The sequence below is a fragment of the Sorex araneus genome, chromosome 6, assembly GCF_027595985.1.
Source record: "Sorex araneus isolate mSorAra2 chromosome 6, mSorAra2.pri, whole genome shotgun sequence".
Taxonomy (NCBI): Eukaryota; Metazoa; Chordata; class Mammalia; order Eulipotyphla; family Soricidae; genus Sorex; species Sorex araneus.
This window is the reverse complement of record NC_073307.1, coordinates 2,753,986-2,768,490: the sequence shown is the minus strand read 5'-3', so window position 1 is coordinate 2,768,490 and position 14,505 is coordinate 2,753,986. Positions and strand designations below refer to the sequence as shown.

General features: G+C 57.0%; 1 protein-coding gene across 3 annotated transcripts in view; it reads right to left on the bottom strand.

Annotated features, from left to right (window-relative positions):
• The window catches only part of TET2 (tet methylcytosine dioxygenase 2), a 70,263-nt gene that overhangs the window by 35,165 nt on the left and 20,593 nt on the right, over positions 1–14,505 (bottom strand). For 2 of the 3 annotated variants that reach the window (XM_055141969.1, XM_055141970.1), the window contains one exon: positions 8,902–9,038. The exons of the other annotated variant lie outside the window; for it this stretch is intronic. The gene's annotated coding sequence lies outside the window, so the exon portion shown is untranslated. The remainder of the gene's footprint in view (positions 1–8,901; positions 9,039–14,505) is intronic. 3 annotated transcript variants of the gene reach the window in all.

The following is a 14,505-nucleotide window of genomic DNA, read 5'->3' as shown; positions in this document are numbered from 1 at the left end:
AAAAGCCTCAAATTAACAGACAAGCTGAACATTCCAAGTTTATGACAATTCTTCGTAGGACAAAAACAGAATCTTCTACAGGAAATAGGTAAAATATCTGCCGAGTCTTTCTGAAGCATGCGCTCGGCCCCGGAGACCTGCACCCCTGCACGCCGGCCGACACGCGCCTCGCCGCCGTGGGGTCCGGGAACCAGACCGCAGTTGTCTACAGGAAGTCTGCCGGGAGGCCTCAGGGTCCTCCAGGACAGAGAAGGCAACGCAGATCACCGCAAGGACCACAGGAGGCCCTCGGCCAGCACCCAGCAGCCCTGCGGACACCGGCTGAATTGCCGCGGGCGGCTCTCCCTCACGGCACAGAGCAAGCGGCAAGGACACCCAAGGCGTCCATTTGGGTTGGCCATTTGCTTGGAAAAAAATCGTCAATTCCAGCTTTCCTGGTCCTCTCCCAGCTCTCCCAGAAACCCTACCCAGAAGTCAACGCAACAACGCTAATATTCGCAGGGAGGAAGGATGGGACGCGGTCCCCGGGGCCCACAGTAAGGATCGATCACGCCGGACTCGAGAGTTCACTGCGGCCCGGGGAGATGGCAGCGTGTTGGTGGCAGAGTGGCACCGGGGGGAGGGGAATGGGCCTCCTAGGCCCAGAAGCCAGAGGGGAGTGTCCGACCCCCACAGGTGGGGCTGCACCAAGGGTCGACACCGCGGGGCCGGAGGGGTGGGGCTGGAGTCCACAGTGAGCTTCCTACAGCTCCGCTTCCTCGGGCTCTCTCTGTGGCAAGACGCGGCGTGAGGCTGGTAGACGCAGCCCCGGAGACGCAGACAAGCACCTGTTCCCGGCGCGCCCCGTGCCCGAGCCATCTGGAACAGCGCCCTACGCAGCGCCGGCGAGTCTGCTCTTCAGGGCCGAACCCTGCATTCCCAGTTTGCAAAGTCTGCCACGGACACGGGGCAGAGATCAAACATGAACTCCCTGCAAGTCTGGATTTTAATTCTTCCATTGTTGCACTGTCGCACTGTCGTCCTGGTGTTCACTGATTTGCTCGAGCGGGCACCAGTAACGTCTCCATTGTGAGACTCGTTGTTACTGTTTTTGGCATATCGACTACGCCACGGGGAGCTTGCCAGGCTCTGCCGTGCGGGTGGGATACTCTCGGTAGCTTTCTGGGCTCTCCGAGAGGGACGGAGGAACTGAGCCCGGGTCGGCCGCGTGCAAGGCAAACGCTGTACCTGCTGTGGGGCGACAGTGCTACCGTGCAGTGCTATACTTTTTTAATTGCTATCCTGGACAACCTTACGGGGCCAACACTGGGGGGGGGGGTCAGGAGCCTGGTGGGCCCTTCCTGCTACTCCTGGCCGCCCGGCCCTCAGGTTCAACACCTGGGCTCCAAGCTGGGGGCCATTTGGCCCTGCGGTCCCGAGGGTCGCCAGGTGCTCCGAGGCCTCGGGGGCTGGTGGGAGGCCAAGCATGAGCCCTGAGCAGGTGTGGTGACCCAAGCAACCACATAACCCACAATAAAACTAAAAGTCCCAACAGGAACGCAGTCAACATGGGAGTCGATTTCTTCGAGACACTGCTTTTCAGTATGTTTGAAAAGTCAACAGTGTTTCTGCTCGTCTAGCCCTGAGCGCCGGGCCAAGGGGCCCCTCCCCACCTTGTTCTAGATGAGGGTAATCACCTGCAGCGGCGCCCAGAGGGACCATATGGTGCCTGGGTGAAGCCAGGGCACCTGTGAGCAAAGCCTGAGCTTAATCCTTGGAACAGTCTCTTTAGCCTTGAAATTTGGATTCTCAGTGTCATCTGAGCTGGAAAGAGCACCAGAGACAAGACACCCTTCAAAGCTTGGAGGTCCCAACTTCAATTCGGTTTGCACAAATGAATGTCTTTAATCTTGTTTTTAAAAGTCGGTGAGAAGGTCGGAGGGTAGTAGGGCAGGGAGGGGGTTTGTCTTGCACGCCGCGACCTGGGTGGTCCCCAGCACACCATCTGGCGCCCCAAGCCCTGCAGAGCCAGGGGTAGCTCCTGGGCACCACCAAAAACAAGACAATAGAAAGAGTAGGTGTGTAAATGCGGCTCGAAGAGAGACAACCAGGCACTGGACGAATCAGAAGCAATCCTTTACGATCTCTTCCCAACAACAGAAAACAAAAACCATTTTATGAAATCACTATTCACTATTACCCTGGAACTGGAACCAGAGGAGGCCAGGACAAAGAGCAGTTCAGGCCACACTCCCCAGTGAATACAGAGGCAGTAAAACAGCGCTGCAAGTTCAACAGCACATGAAAGGGTCAGCGGATCATGTGCTATGGACAGTGACTTTGTCGTGGCCTGACCGGGGCAGGTAGGGCATTGGCCTTGCATGCTGCCTACCCGGGTCAGGTCCCTGGCATCCCATATGGTCCGACTGTGCAGTGAGTGAGTGCCGGGGCGGGTGGCAGGGAGGGTTCCGGGCCTGTATGCATCTGCCCCTTGCACCCCATATGGGCCTGGGCCCCGAGCCCAGCCAGTAGTGACCGCCGAGTGCAGAACCAAGAGGAAGGCCTGAGCACAGCAGGGGGGCACCCCAAAAAGAAACCAGATAAAATGATCCAGGGCTGGTGCAATAGCACAGCAGGAAGGGCGTTTGCCTTGCACGCAGCCGACCCGCGTTTGATTCTCAGCATCCCATATGGTACCCGGAGCACTGCCAGGAGTAATTCCTGAGTGCATGAGCCAGGAGTAACCCCTGTGCAACTCTGGGTGTGACCCCCCCCCACAAAAAAAAGCAAAAAAAAATGATCCAACATATCCTCAAACAATGTGAGACATCAATACTTCATGTATTCAATCCCATGAATAGAAGAAAAATCATGATTGTGTCAAGGTGGAGAAAATACAAAGTTCAGCATCCACTGGAGACAAAGTTCTCCACACACAGGCACAATGAAGACACATTCCAACATGCAAAGGTCAGACGTGGCAGCTCGAGGGGAGCACGCAACCCAGGGGGCGGCTCTGGATGCATCCAGAACTCCGCACACCGGCTTTGCTCAACACAGTTGTAGAAATCCACCAGCACACAAGAAAAAGAACGCATTCGAGTGGGAAAGGAGGAAAATAATTCTATGTATTTTACACAGAACATTCTGAGAACTACCAGGAATGGGCGACAAGCCAATGGGTGACAGAGCTTCAGCACCTCCGGCCCAGCCCCGGTGTCCCCTGATGCTGCTCGCACCGAGGCCAGGCTGGTGACTCCCGGGCAGGGACAACCGTGAGCCCTGGAGCAGCCCCCGCAGAGCCGCGGGGGAGCTTGAGGTTAGGGTAAATAAAATGGGTCGTTGGTATCTCAGCACTTTGTCAGGAAGGAAGGGAGCAGCATGGCTCCCGCCCTCAGGGGTGCAGCCGGGCAGGACAGACCCTAAGGCCCCGCTGGAAGGACACAGTGAGCGCGCTGTCAGCTGGACAGTGCGGTCTCCTCTGAAAGGCTCGCTCTCTCTCACACATTCACTCACACACTTTTATTCACACACATTCACACACGTGCATACACATACTCTTGTACACCCTCACACTCACACACACTCATTCACTCACACATATACGCACTCGCACACGCACATACCCTCACATTCACTCACATATACTCACACACATACACTCGCATACACTCACACACATACGCACTTGCACACACACATACACTCACATTCACTCACATACACTCACACACATACACTTGCATACACTCACATTCACTCACACATGCACTTACACACATACACTTGCACACACACTAGCACATGCACTCACATTCACTCACACATGCACACATGCACACTCACACACTTGCACATACATTCATATTCACTCACACATGCACACATACACTCACACACTTGCACATACACTTACATTCACTCACATATTCACATTCACACTCACACACACTCGCATACACACATTCACTCACACACATGCACACACACACTCACACACACATTCACTCACACACTCACAGTCACATTCACACACACGATCATGCACACACACAGAGCATCTATGAGTGGAGTCTGGTTCAGGTGTTGTGCCATGCGGGTTCACAACAGCACTGAAAGGAGAAGTGTGAGGGCTCACGAGGCAGCGTTGTGGCAGAAACTGGATCGAAAGCGAGAGAGACGGAGACAGAGACAGAGGAAGCGGGGCACAGAGCGCAGCTGGCGGTACAGCCTTGGCGTGAAACAGGTGAGTGTGAGTCTCCAGGCTGGCGGGAAACGATGCCTGTTGTGAACTTAAAGCCAGAGCGTCCAGGGGTTAAGGCCCTGCACGCGGCCAAGCAGGGTTCGAATCCTGGCATCACCGCGTCATCCCCAAGCACCGCCAGGCACGGCCCCCAAACCAAAGACCAGTCTGAGCCGCAATGGCGGGAAGCGGCAGCCGGCTTCGCGTGGGTCAGGCCCGCACTCATGCACAGCCCCGCCCCTGGCTACACTGGCTACCAGCCATGGGGCGGGAGACCCTCCCCGGGTACCGAGGGGCTGCCCCCAGTTCCCACCTGCTGCTGCTGACTGAGGCATCTTGCAGCCTGCAGTTACGCCCTTTGTGTGGGAGCACCCAGAACTTTCTCTTAAAGACATGTGCTGAGAACTGGAACAGAGGGGCTGGAGGATAGCACAGTGGGGAGGGCGTTTGCCGCGCACGCCGTCAGCCCAGGTTCGATTCCCAGCAGCCCATCTGGTTCCCCAGCACCGTCAGGAGTGAAAAGAATTGGAACAGAGAAAAGTACCGAGCGGCACGCAGGGAAGAATGGTACCTAGAAAAAGCATCAGCGATTTCCACACACACACCACGGGCTCCTCCCCTCCCACGTTCCCCCACTGCAGGAGCCAAAGCATCACTCGGTTTCACCGAGAAACACGTTTAAAAACAAACCACGGAGACTCCGCTGCCCCGACCCTGCACTGCGCACGGCACGTCAGAGCACACATGCGCCGAGTGGGCAACGTGTGTTCTGGACTTCCCAGGCGGACCCAGGGGGTCGGGGGCCTCTTCTGGGGATTCCTGGGGAGCCAGGCCAGACCTGGGGATCCCCCGGGCTGCCCGGCTCAGGGACCTCCAGGGACAATCGGGGGCAGCCACATCCGATGCAGGCGAGCGCGTGAACCGCCCGGAAACCACCCGGAAACAGTGCTGTGGAGAGGTACCGCGTGGGGTGTGACCGGCGGTGAGCCAGGGTGAGCCAGGTCCCCACCTGCAGGCCTCAGCCTAGGAGCAGAAACGTCCGGCTTCCCCCTCCCCCCCCCGAAGTTGAGGACTGATACTGACACAGAAATAAATCCAAACTCCAACTGCTCAGATGCCAACACAACTTGGAATTAGAACGGCACATACTTCGTGGTTCTGGCTGGCTAGCTCAGAGCTGCGACTGTATACAAAATACTCACAGATATTTCACTGGCATGTGCAGTTTTGCTGGAGCTATGCAGGAGACATTTTTATTTCTGCTGTGCAAGTTGCAACTTATTAAATACCAACTTAATTAAGCTGGCATGCATTAATTATTTCCCAGCAGATGTCAAAACTTAATAGCTCCATCCCTTGACTCCTGGTCTCACCCTGCAACCCTCCTAGTGATTCCAAACGGCTGGATCTGCTCACGGCTCGGTTCTCGGTGGAAGGAGACTGGTTTAATTGGTTTCCCGATGTTTTGTCCTGGTGATCCCAGGCAGTCCCCGAGTTGGCAACAGTAACAGACAAAAAATCAGGAAGAAACCAAGATCAGATTAGCGCTAAATTAATCCAAACTTGGAGATTAACCAGAAACACTTCCACCAATCGCCCCCAGCTACCTCCTCCGGTCGGCCCACCTGCCCCAACCAATCTGGGCCGACTTTCTGATGAGGACAGATCTGACGGAGCAGGCTGGGAGGCCCTAGCTCAGCTGTTAACTTGCCACTGATAAAAAAAAAACATCACCTGATGTCCCTAATCTTTCACCGCAGAAAAATGAGATGACAAAAGTCAATGAGAAAAACCAATTTGGGAATCGTACAAGACTGGAGTCAGAGTCTGACTCCTGAGGACTCCCACTACAAGGGGGGCACGGCAGGAAGGCCACGGAGGAGGCGGGGGGGGGGGGGGGGGCGGGGCTCACTGCTGCAGGAAGGATGCAGGTGGGTGTGTGCTGGCCACCCCGGGAGGGACCCCGTAGACGGGGCTGAAACTTCCCGGGAACCTGGGTATCATCTTCAGTCTCTGTTCTTTCTGTTTTCAGTCTCAAGTTTGTGCTCTTTTTTTTTGGGGGGGGGGGGTGGTCACATCCGGTGATGCACAGGGGTTACTCCTGGCTCATGCACTCAAGAATTACTCCTGGCAGTGCTCAGGAGACCATATGGGATGCTGGGAATCGAACTCAGGTTGGCCGCATGCAAGGCAAACACCCTGCCCGCTGTGCTATCGCTCCAGCCCCAAGTTTGTGCTCTCTTGCAAAACTTATCCAACTATCCTACCTCCGGAAGGGAGCATAAAATGAGGCCCCCATAACCATGCCACTGGACTCCGCCTTAATTTACAAACACACACACACACACACACACACACACACACACACACAGAGCAGAGTAGGTCAGTTGAACCTACTCTCCCTTGCAAAATGCATGTAAATATTTCAGGCAGCAGAAGGTCCCACCAAAGAACACTTGGAATCATCAGTTAGAGGGTTTGGCCTTGGGCTGGTGAGAGCAGGGGCGGGGAGCTTGCTGTGGACCAGGGCCCAGCAGGAGTAAGCCCTGGGCACCGCCAGAATGACCCAAAACAAACACAAAGCAAGACTAAAAACGGGGACTCTGAGTGCGATTTGAATTGGTAATGTGAGTTTACTCCAAAACCGGTTTTAAAAGCCAGGGCTTATTTTCGTCCCTGCGAGACTGGCTGGTAATTTATTCTCTCTTCGTGAACGCTTGCTCGCTATTTTGAATTTCCTTGAAAGTCTCATGCAGCACTAAAACCATTTAAGGGACTAATTTTTATCATGTTCATGGACAAAATTTGGAAGGAGAACTTGCAGCGGCAGCCGCCAAAGAACTGATATTCCACTCAGTGACTGAAATTCAGAAGGCGAAAACGGGGAAATATCATGAAAAAGACCCGGAAACTGGGCCACTGGGAGACAGAGTTTGAGAATTTCCGTATCAGGAGCAGGTGAGTCCGTCTCAGCTGAGACTCGGCGGTAGAGGGGCCTTCCCCGGCGGGGTGGGCACGCGCTGGGCACGCTGGCCCCCAGGAGCTGAGGCTCAACCACGGGGCTTGCCCTGTCCTGTGCCCCCTCACCCGCCGTGTGGGGTGAAGCCGCATGGGAAGAGCAGGTGCCGGGGGACCCGTGTCTGGAAACCCCCGGACAGCGTCACCCAGCAGATGGGGGCAAAGAAGAGAAAACTTCCTGTGCTCAGCTCTGGAGCAGCAGGGCTGGCCTGCGGGTGCCTTGCCCTGCCCAGGACAGCTCCTGAGGTGCTCTCGGAAACAATACCCGAACGACTCCACCGAAACCAGGCTCAGGCGGGCCAGAGGTATAGCACGGCGGGGAAGGGAAGGCGTTTGTCTCACGTGCAGCTGAGATCCCAGAGCACAGAGCCAGGAGGAACCCCTGAGCACCACCCAGTGTGGCCCCGAACACTTCCCTCCCCCCCTCAAAAAAGGGGAAAAAATCAGGCGGAGGGGCAGGAGTGCTAACACAGGACCAAGGCACTTGCCTCGCATGCAGCCAACCCGAGTTTGGTCTTGTCTTCCCCTGAGCATCAATCACCAGACTAGGCGCAGGCCCTGAGCACCGCTGGCTGAGCATCACCAGACTAGGCTCAGGCCCTGGGCACCGCTGGCTGCGGCACCCCGCCCCCCCCAAACAAACAAGCGCTGGGTTTCCCAACTGTTCCCTCACAGTCACTGCAAGGCTGAAGCGCAGTGAGGCAGGAGGGAAGGCGGCGGGCGCAGGGACAGACGTCCAGCTCCAGGCCAGCGGCACGGTGCCCTCCAGGCCTGTCCCCTGCCGGCAAACTGGCCTCTGCTAAGCTGCAGAGCGGGTGGGGCTCAGTGTGGACCGGAAATGCCGAGTCCCGCTAATGCCCAGCTGTGTGTCGTCTCTAGGGTCCCCTTTCCCCCTAAAGTGCCAACTTGGGGGCACAGGACAGGGCAGGGGCGCCCATGTGCCGCTCGGCTGTCCGGTGTGCCTGGCCCTCGGGAGAGCTGGACAAGGGGAAGCAGAGCCTTCCTGGGCCGTTTCCTGACTCCTGTTAGTGGACCCGGCACGGAAACTCCAGCTGGGAGGGAGAGCACTCGGCCCACCAGCCGGGGCAGCCAGCCCCCCAGGCGGAGATCCCGGCCCCTCAGTCCGTGGGCCAGCACCTCCCCTGAGGCCGTGACCTCGGGCCATCCTGCGGGCCCTCCCCTTTCCCACCAGCAAATTCCCAGGCGCCATCCCCGGAGCCCCAGAGACTGAGACCAAGGTCCCTAAAGGGAGGCCACAAAGGATCAAAATGCTCTCCGGGGGCTGGCAGTGCTCACGTTCCTTAGTGCTCACGGGTGTGCCTGGAGCGATCCGTTAATTCAGACACTAAGAACGGGACAAACACCTTCCCCTGTTCTCCAGACAAAAATACACGTGCGGAAAGTCAGCACCGGGCTGCAGAGACAGCACAGCGGGGAGGGGGCTTGTCTTGTACACGGCTGGTCTGGGTTCGATTCCCGGCATCCCATAGGGCCCCCCGAGCACCGCCAGGAGTGACTCCTGAGTGCAGAGCCAGGAGGAACCCCGAGTATCACCAGGTGTGACCCAAAGAGCAAAATTAAAAATAAGAGTCACCACAAGTTGGGGGGACCCGCCCCCTCCCCGGAGCCCCGAGACCCGGCCCCGTCTGCCCCGGGCTTACCAGCTGGCCGCGCTCACCGCTCCTCCCGACCCATGGCCGGCCGCCGGCCGCCGAGACGCTCCTGTTTCCGAGCACACCGCTTCCGAGGCCGCCGGGAGACGCCACAGTGCTGCGGGGCTGCAGCGGGAACCGCGGGCCTGGAAAAGAGCAGCGGGCAGACGGTCAGCCAGGGGGACCGGTAGGCTGGGGGGGGGGGGGCAGGGCCCCGCCACTGCCTGGTCCCACCTCCCTGGGGGTGGGGCCCGGGGAAGGCCAAGAAGCCCTTCTCTACACTGCGCCAGGCCAAAGGTGGTCTGCCCAGAGACCCTCACACGCTCCGCTGCCCTATCCCGGGGCTTGGGCCCCCCGTGCGGGCCCGCTGGAAGAGAAACACCTGGAGCCACGGCCACCTCGCGCCTGGGTCTGACTCCACGTGCGTCTGACGCTCGCTTGTCGCAAGGGCGCACTCGTCATCTCACTCCCAACTGGGGGGCTCACTCACACTCTGCTTCTTGGTTTGGGGCCAAATGTGGGCCTTCTTTACGCAAGGCACCGGGGCTGGGCCTCCCCGGCGCCCTGAATAGTCTACGCCAAAGAAACATGTCCGGCGCTACGGGAGGTGAGTTAGACACCAGGCCCCCGTGCTGGCTGGGAAGCCTGGAGACGGGGCTTCTCCCGGCTCTGCGACTGTCGGAGGCCGTGGATAATCTGCATATCTGATGCCGGTGTGGATCAGAAAGGTGAGCAATGTTCGGGCAATGAAAGAATAAACTAACCTGGCAAAATTCCTCAAGAGGTCAGAGGCTGCATGTCTACTTTTGGGAGTGGGAGGAGGTTGGTTGTTTGGAGGCTACACCCAGATGCTCAGGGGTGACTCCTGGCTCTGCTCTCAGGAATTACTGCTGGTGCTCAGGAGACCATATGGGATGCCGGGGATCGAACCTGAGCCGGGTGTGTGCAAGGCAAGTGCCTTCTCCGTTCCCAGCCCAGCTGGGTAGCCTTGAAACACTGACACCCAGGGGGTCGTTTAACACGATGCACGGCTCTGCTGAACGCTGCACAGAGCATGAGCACGAAGCACCTGAACACTTCCTCAAGGCGGGCACACACTTGAAAGAAACAGCCTCTGCCAACCACGTGCCAGCCTGACGGACAGCCACAGCAGGGGCTTCATCAGGCAACACGTGGTTCTCGGCTGCCCGAAAGGTAGGAAGGAGACCCTGGCACAAAGCCGGAGAAGCTGCAAAACCAGCCGTCTCCGGAGCTCAAAGGCAGCGTAAATACCGAGAAAGAAACTTTGGGCAAGGATACAGCGCGCGCACACACATGCATGCACACACAAACGCACACACATGCAGACACATACAAATGCACACATATACTCAAACGTGCACATGCACACATGCGCACATGCATATGCACACACACATGTACACACATGCGTATGTGCGCGCGCGCGCACACACACACACACACACACACACACACAGAGGATACGAGTGCTGGCCGGATTCGCAGCAAAGCGCGTCCTGAGGACGGGCAGCCGCAGGTGGAGTTGGACACACAGCTCCAGGGCAAAGGCGCCAGGCCCGAGTCTCAGGGAGGCGTCTGGAAGCCTGGCGGGAGCTACTGGAGGTGCCGGCCCATCCCCGGGTTCTCAGTAACTTCGGACGCTCGGCCCGCACACCCTCACCACCCTCACTTGCACGAGCAAGCTGACCAGGGTCTCACGAGCGTGAAAGGGAGCCGGTGGCTTTCCCAATGTCGCGGTCACAGCTGTTCGCTCTGGCGAGCACGCTGTTTCCACCGAGACTGAGCGTCTCGCCGGCCCGAGGGAGGAGGTGGCCGCGAGGGATAAGCTCAGGCTCCGCGCGTGAGGCCCCAGGCTCTGTCCCCGTTGCGAGCCCATCAACCCGCCAACAAACGAAGATGCAGTTCACAAGCCCTGACGTCCGCCCCGAAGGGGTACAACTTGGGGGGTTCAGTCAAGCCTGAGGAGGGGGTGGCGACCGCCCCTCTGGACACTTCGGCATGTCCCGGACGGCAGCAGCCAGGAAGGCCAGTCCGCGCCCCGCACCAGCCTGGCCGGCTCGAATCAGCCGGGCTCTCGGCGGGCCTGCCCCGTCCCGGCGGGGCTGAGGAGTGCTCTGCACTTGGGGGCACCCGCTCTGCTCGCCCATGTAGGTCGGGGCTTCTGCACCTTGGACGCCGCGCCCAGAGCACGCACTCAGGACACGCCCCCACGCTGGCCACGGCGCTGCCCTTCCTGTGTGCCCACTCACGCGTGGACTGGGAACGGCCGTCCACCTCCTCTGCTCAGCCCTGCTCTCGCCTGTCCCTGCCCAGCGCACCCGTTAATCGCCAGCGTCCCTGACACCGCCCCCCAAGTCCCCAGGACGACTCCACTGCTTGGGGCGGTTCGCTCTCCCTTCAAGGCGCCTCCTTTCTCTGGGCACTCAGAACTGTGCCCAGGGTTTACACGCCACACCCCCTTCTCCACAGTCACTCCACCAGCGGCCACTGGACTCCCCCCTCCGCTCAGGCACGGCCAGCTCCAGGCTACTGCGATGCTGCTACTTGGAACCTGAGCGTCCAAGGTTGGCATTTATGGCCGACACGTGTTTTTAATTTGCTAGAGAGTCAAATTCCTAGGAGAGAGAACGCTGGGTCAAGGCTCTGCCATTTCGCAACCATCCGTATCTGAGGGTCCCTCTCACCACCTCTCGGGGCTGTCAACTCCGCGCAGGGTACCGCCCACCCCTGGGCGTCAGAGCAAAGGGTAAGCGCTCTACAACGCTGGCAGACAGGACTGAGAAATGCCGGAGTCCTCCTCCTGAGGACCACACCCAGGGCTCTCGGGGGCTGCTCCCAGGATGGTGCTAGAGGGAAACATGTGACCAGGGTTCGAACCCAGGTCTGAAATGAGAGGTTCTCCTAACACAGATACAGGGAGAGAATTCAGGTTCAACTACAGTTACAACCTGGTTGGGAGCCTGTAGGAACAACAGTAAGGAACCACAGAAATGGCAACTCCAGAAAGAGCCACCGACCCGCAAAGCCAGATCCCACCGCAATGCCCGTGAGGACGCTGTACTCAAACGTACAATTACCCGGCCGACAGTGCTCCGGAAGCATGATCACCTGCTCACAGGGGTCCGAGCACCGCCACCGAGTCGAGTGCAGAGCCAGGAGTCAGCCCTGAAGCACCTCAGGAGGTGGCCCAAGAAACAAGATGAAATGAAACGGGGCATAATAAACCCGCTGCCTCTCCCACGGCACGTCCCTGGGGACGCCCTGGGCGCTTCCACCAGGAGGAGGCTCTCACAGCCCACGGGCTGAAGTCCCGTCCCTGGAAAGCGGCTGCGGGCGCGGCCCCAGCTCCTCTCCCATCTGCGAGTGTGGGAAACAGCCCTCCCCTGAGACTCGCCACGCCCCGGCCCGAGCGTCTCGGGGGAGCCCCCTCGGAAATTCCTCGTAGTGTAGGAAAGAAAGCGGGGGCGTGGGAGGGCAGCGGTCGGGGAAGCATGTGAACGGGCTGTCGGGGCCTTTCTACACACACACACACACACACACACACACACACACACACACACACACACACACACACACACACACGGCTAGGGGCTGTGCCCACGGGGCGGGCGCCAGGGCACAGATCCCTTCAGAAGAAGTGTCTCTCCAGCTCGCAAAGGCCAAGCGAGCTCGAAAAGGAAGCGCAAGTAGCAGACAGTCGGCAGAGCGCAGGCATTTCCGACTGTCGCTCTGGGAACTCCCGGGACTTCACCTTCTCGAGCAACTCAGGGGACAGCCAGAGTCTACTGCCCTGCGCTGGGTCAGGCGAAGGCTTCGTGCTCTGCACAGACACTCTCTGGGCCGAGGACCGTGGAACACGCACGTGAGGAAAGGGACTGCACAAATGAGCGAGGTGTAAAAGCACGAGCAAGATTACAGCAGAATCAAGCGGTGCACAACTGCACTTGACAATGATACCTCTCGGTGCTCAGGACTAACTCTGAAGGAACGTCTGGATCATACATTCTGCCCCTTTCGTTTGGTGATGTCATATACAAAGAAATGGAATTTCCAGAGTAAACAGCTAGTATCTGACTGAATTATGAATGATGTCCATTTATTGCCACTATAGATTGAAGATGGATAGGTTGGTAGACTTGAAGTGTTTGTTCTTTTTGTTGCACTTTGTCTTTGACCCACACCAGGTAGTGCTCAGGTTACTCCTGGCCCCGCACTCAGGAATCACTCCTGGCAGTGCTCAGGGGACACTACGGGATGCTTGGGGTCAAACATGGGTCGGCTGTGTGCAAGGCAAATGCCCTATCCACTATACTATCATTCTTTTTTCCTTTTTTCTTTTTATTTATTTATTTATTTATTTTGCTTTGTGGGTCACACCCGGCAATGCTCAGGAGTTACTCCTGACTTTGCACTCAGGAATTACTCCTGGCGGTGCTCAGGAGACCATATGGGATGCTGGGAATCGAATCCGGGTCGGCCCCATGCAAGGCAAACGCCTACCCACTGTGCTACCACTCTAGCCCCTGCACTATCACTCTGACCCCCTACTTTCAACTGTTTTCTGAAAACTATTTTTAAATCTATATCAGTAACCTAAATGGTTTGAGTTCATTTTTTTTCTATTTTCCCAGAAATTATAAGGCACATATTAACCTATTTCTTCAGGCAAATGAGAATAAAAACAAAGCATGTCATTGTGATATAAATTATTCATAACCCATAAGAGTATCTCCATGCAAGGATGCTCTAAGTTATGAACCACAGCAAAGGTTTAAAGTAATCACATTAATGACATCGATACAAACCCCAAAGGATCAATATGCAAACTCCCAGTGATTGATGAGAACGCAAAGATGTATAAAACAAACAAAAAATGGCATTCCATAAAACTGCCAATAATTTGTCTCTATTTTATAAAGTCAACTTAGTCCAGCTAACTGTACATTCATCTCCACTTCCATATTCTTCATTCCGCTTTCTGACTTGAAGGGCACCTGGGGCAGAGTGGGGGCCGCACGTGGTGCCGTGTGCAAGGGTCGGGACTCCCTCTTTCTCTCAGTCCCCATTCTAAAGATTTTAACAAGAAAATTCCCACAGGGGGCCGGAGAGACAGCACAGCAGGTAGGGTCTTGCCGTGCATGCAGCAGACCCAGGCTCAACACTCGGAACCACGCACAGCGCGGCGTCCACCGGGAGTGAGCCCCGAGCCTTGCCAGGTGCGCACCACCCCCGAAAAGGGAAAGGAAAAACTTCAACAAATCTTAGTTCCAATTGAGTGGAAAATGACACAAGATTCCCAGAGAACAGGATTTTATCTTGATCTTTAAAATGGAACAAGGGCTGGTGTGATAACACAGCGGGGAGGGCATTTATTTGCCTTGCACGCGGCCGACCCGGGTTCGATTCCCAGCATACCATATGGTCCCCTGAGCACCGCCAGGGGTAATTCCTGAGTGCAGAGCCAGGAGGAACCCCAGAGCATCACCGGGTGTCACCCAAAAATAAAAAATAAAAATAAAAATAAATAAATAAGAAAATGGAACCGCACAATGAAAGATCTCCCAACAGGCGGGGAAATCCCGGTTCTCTCTG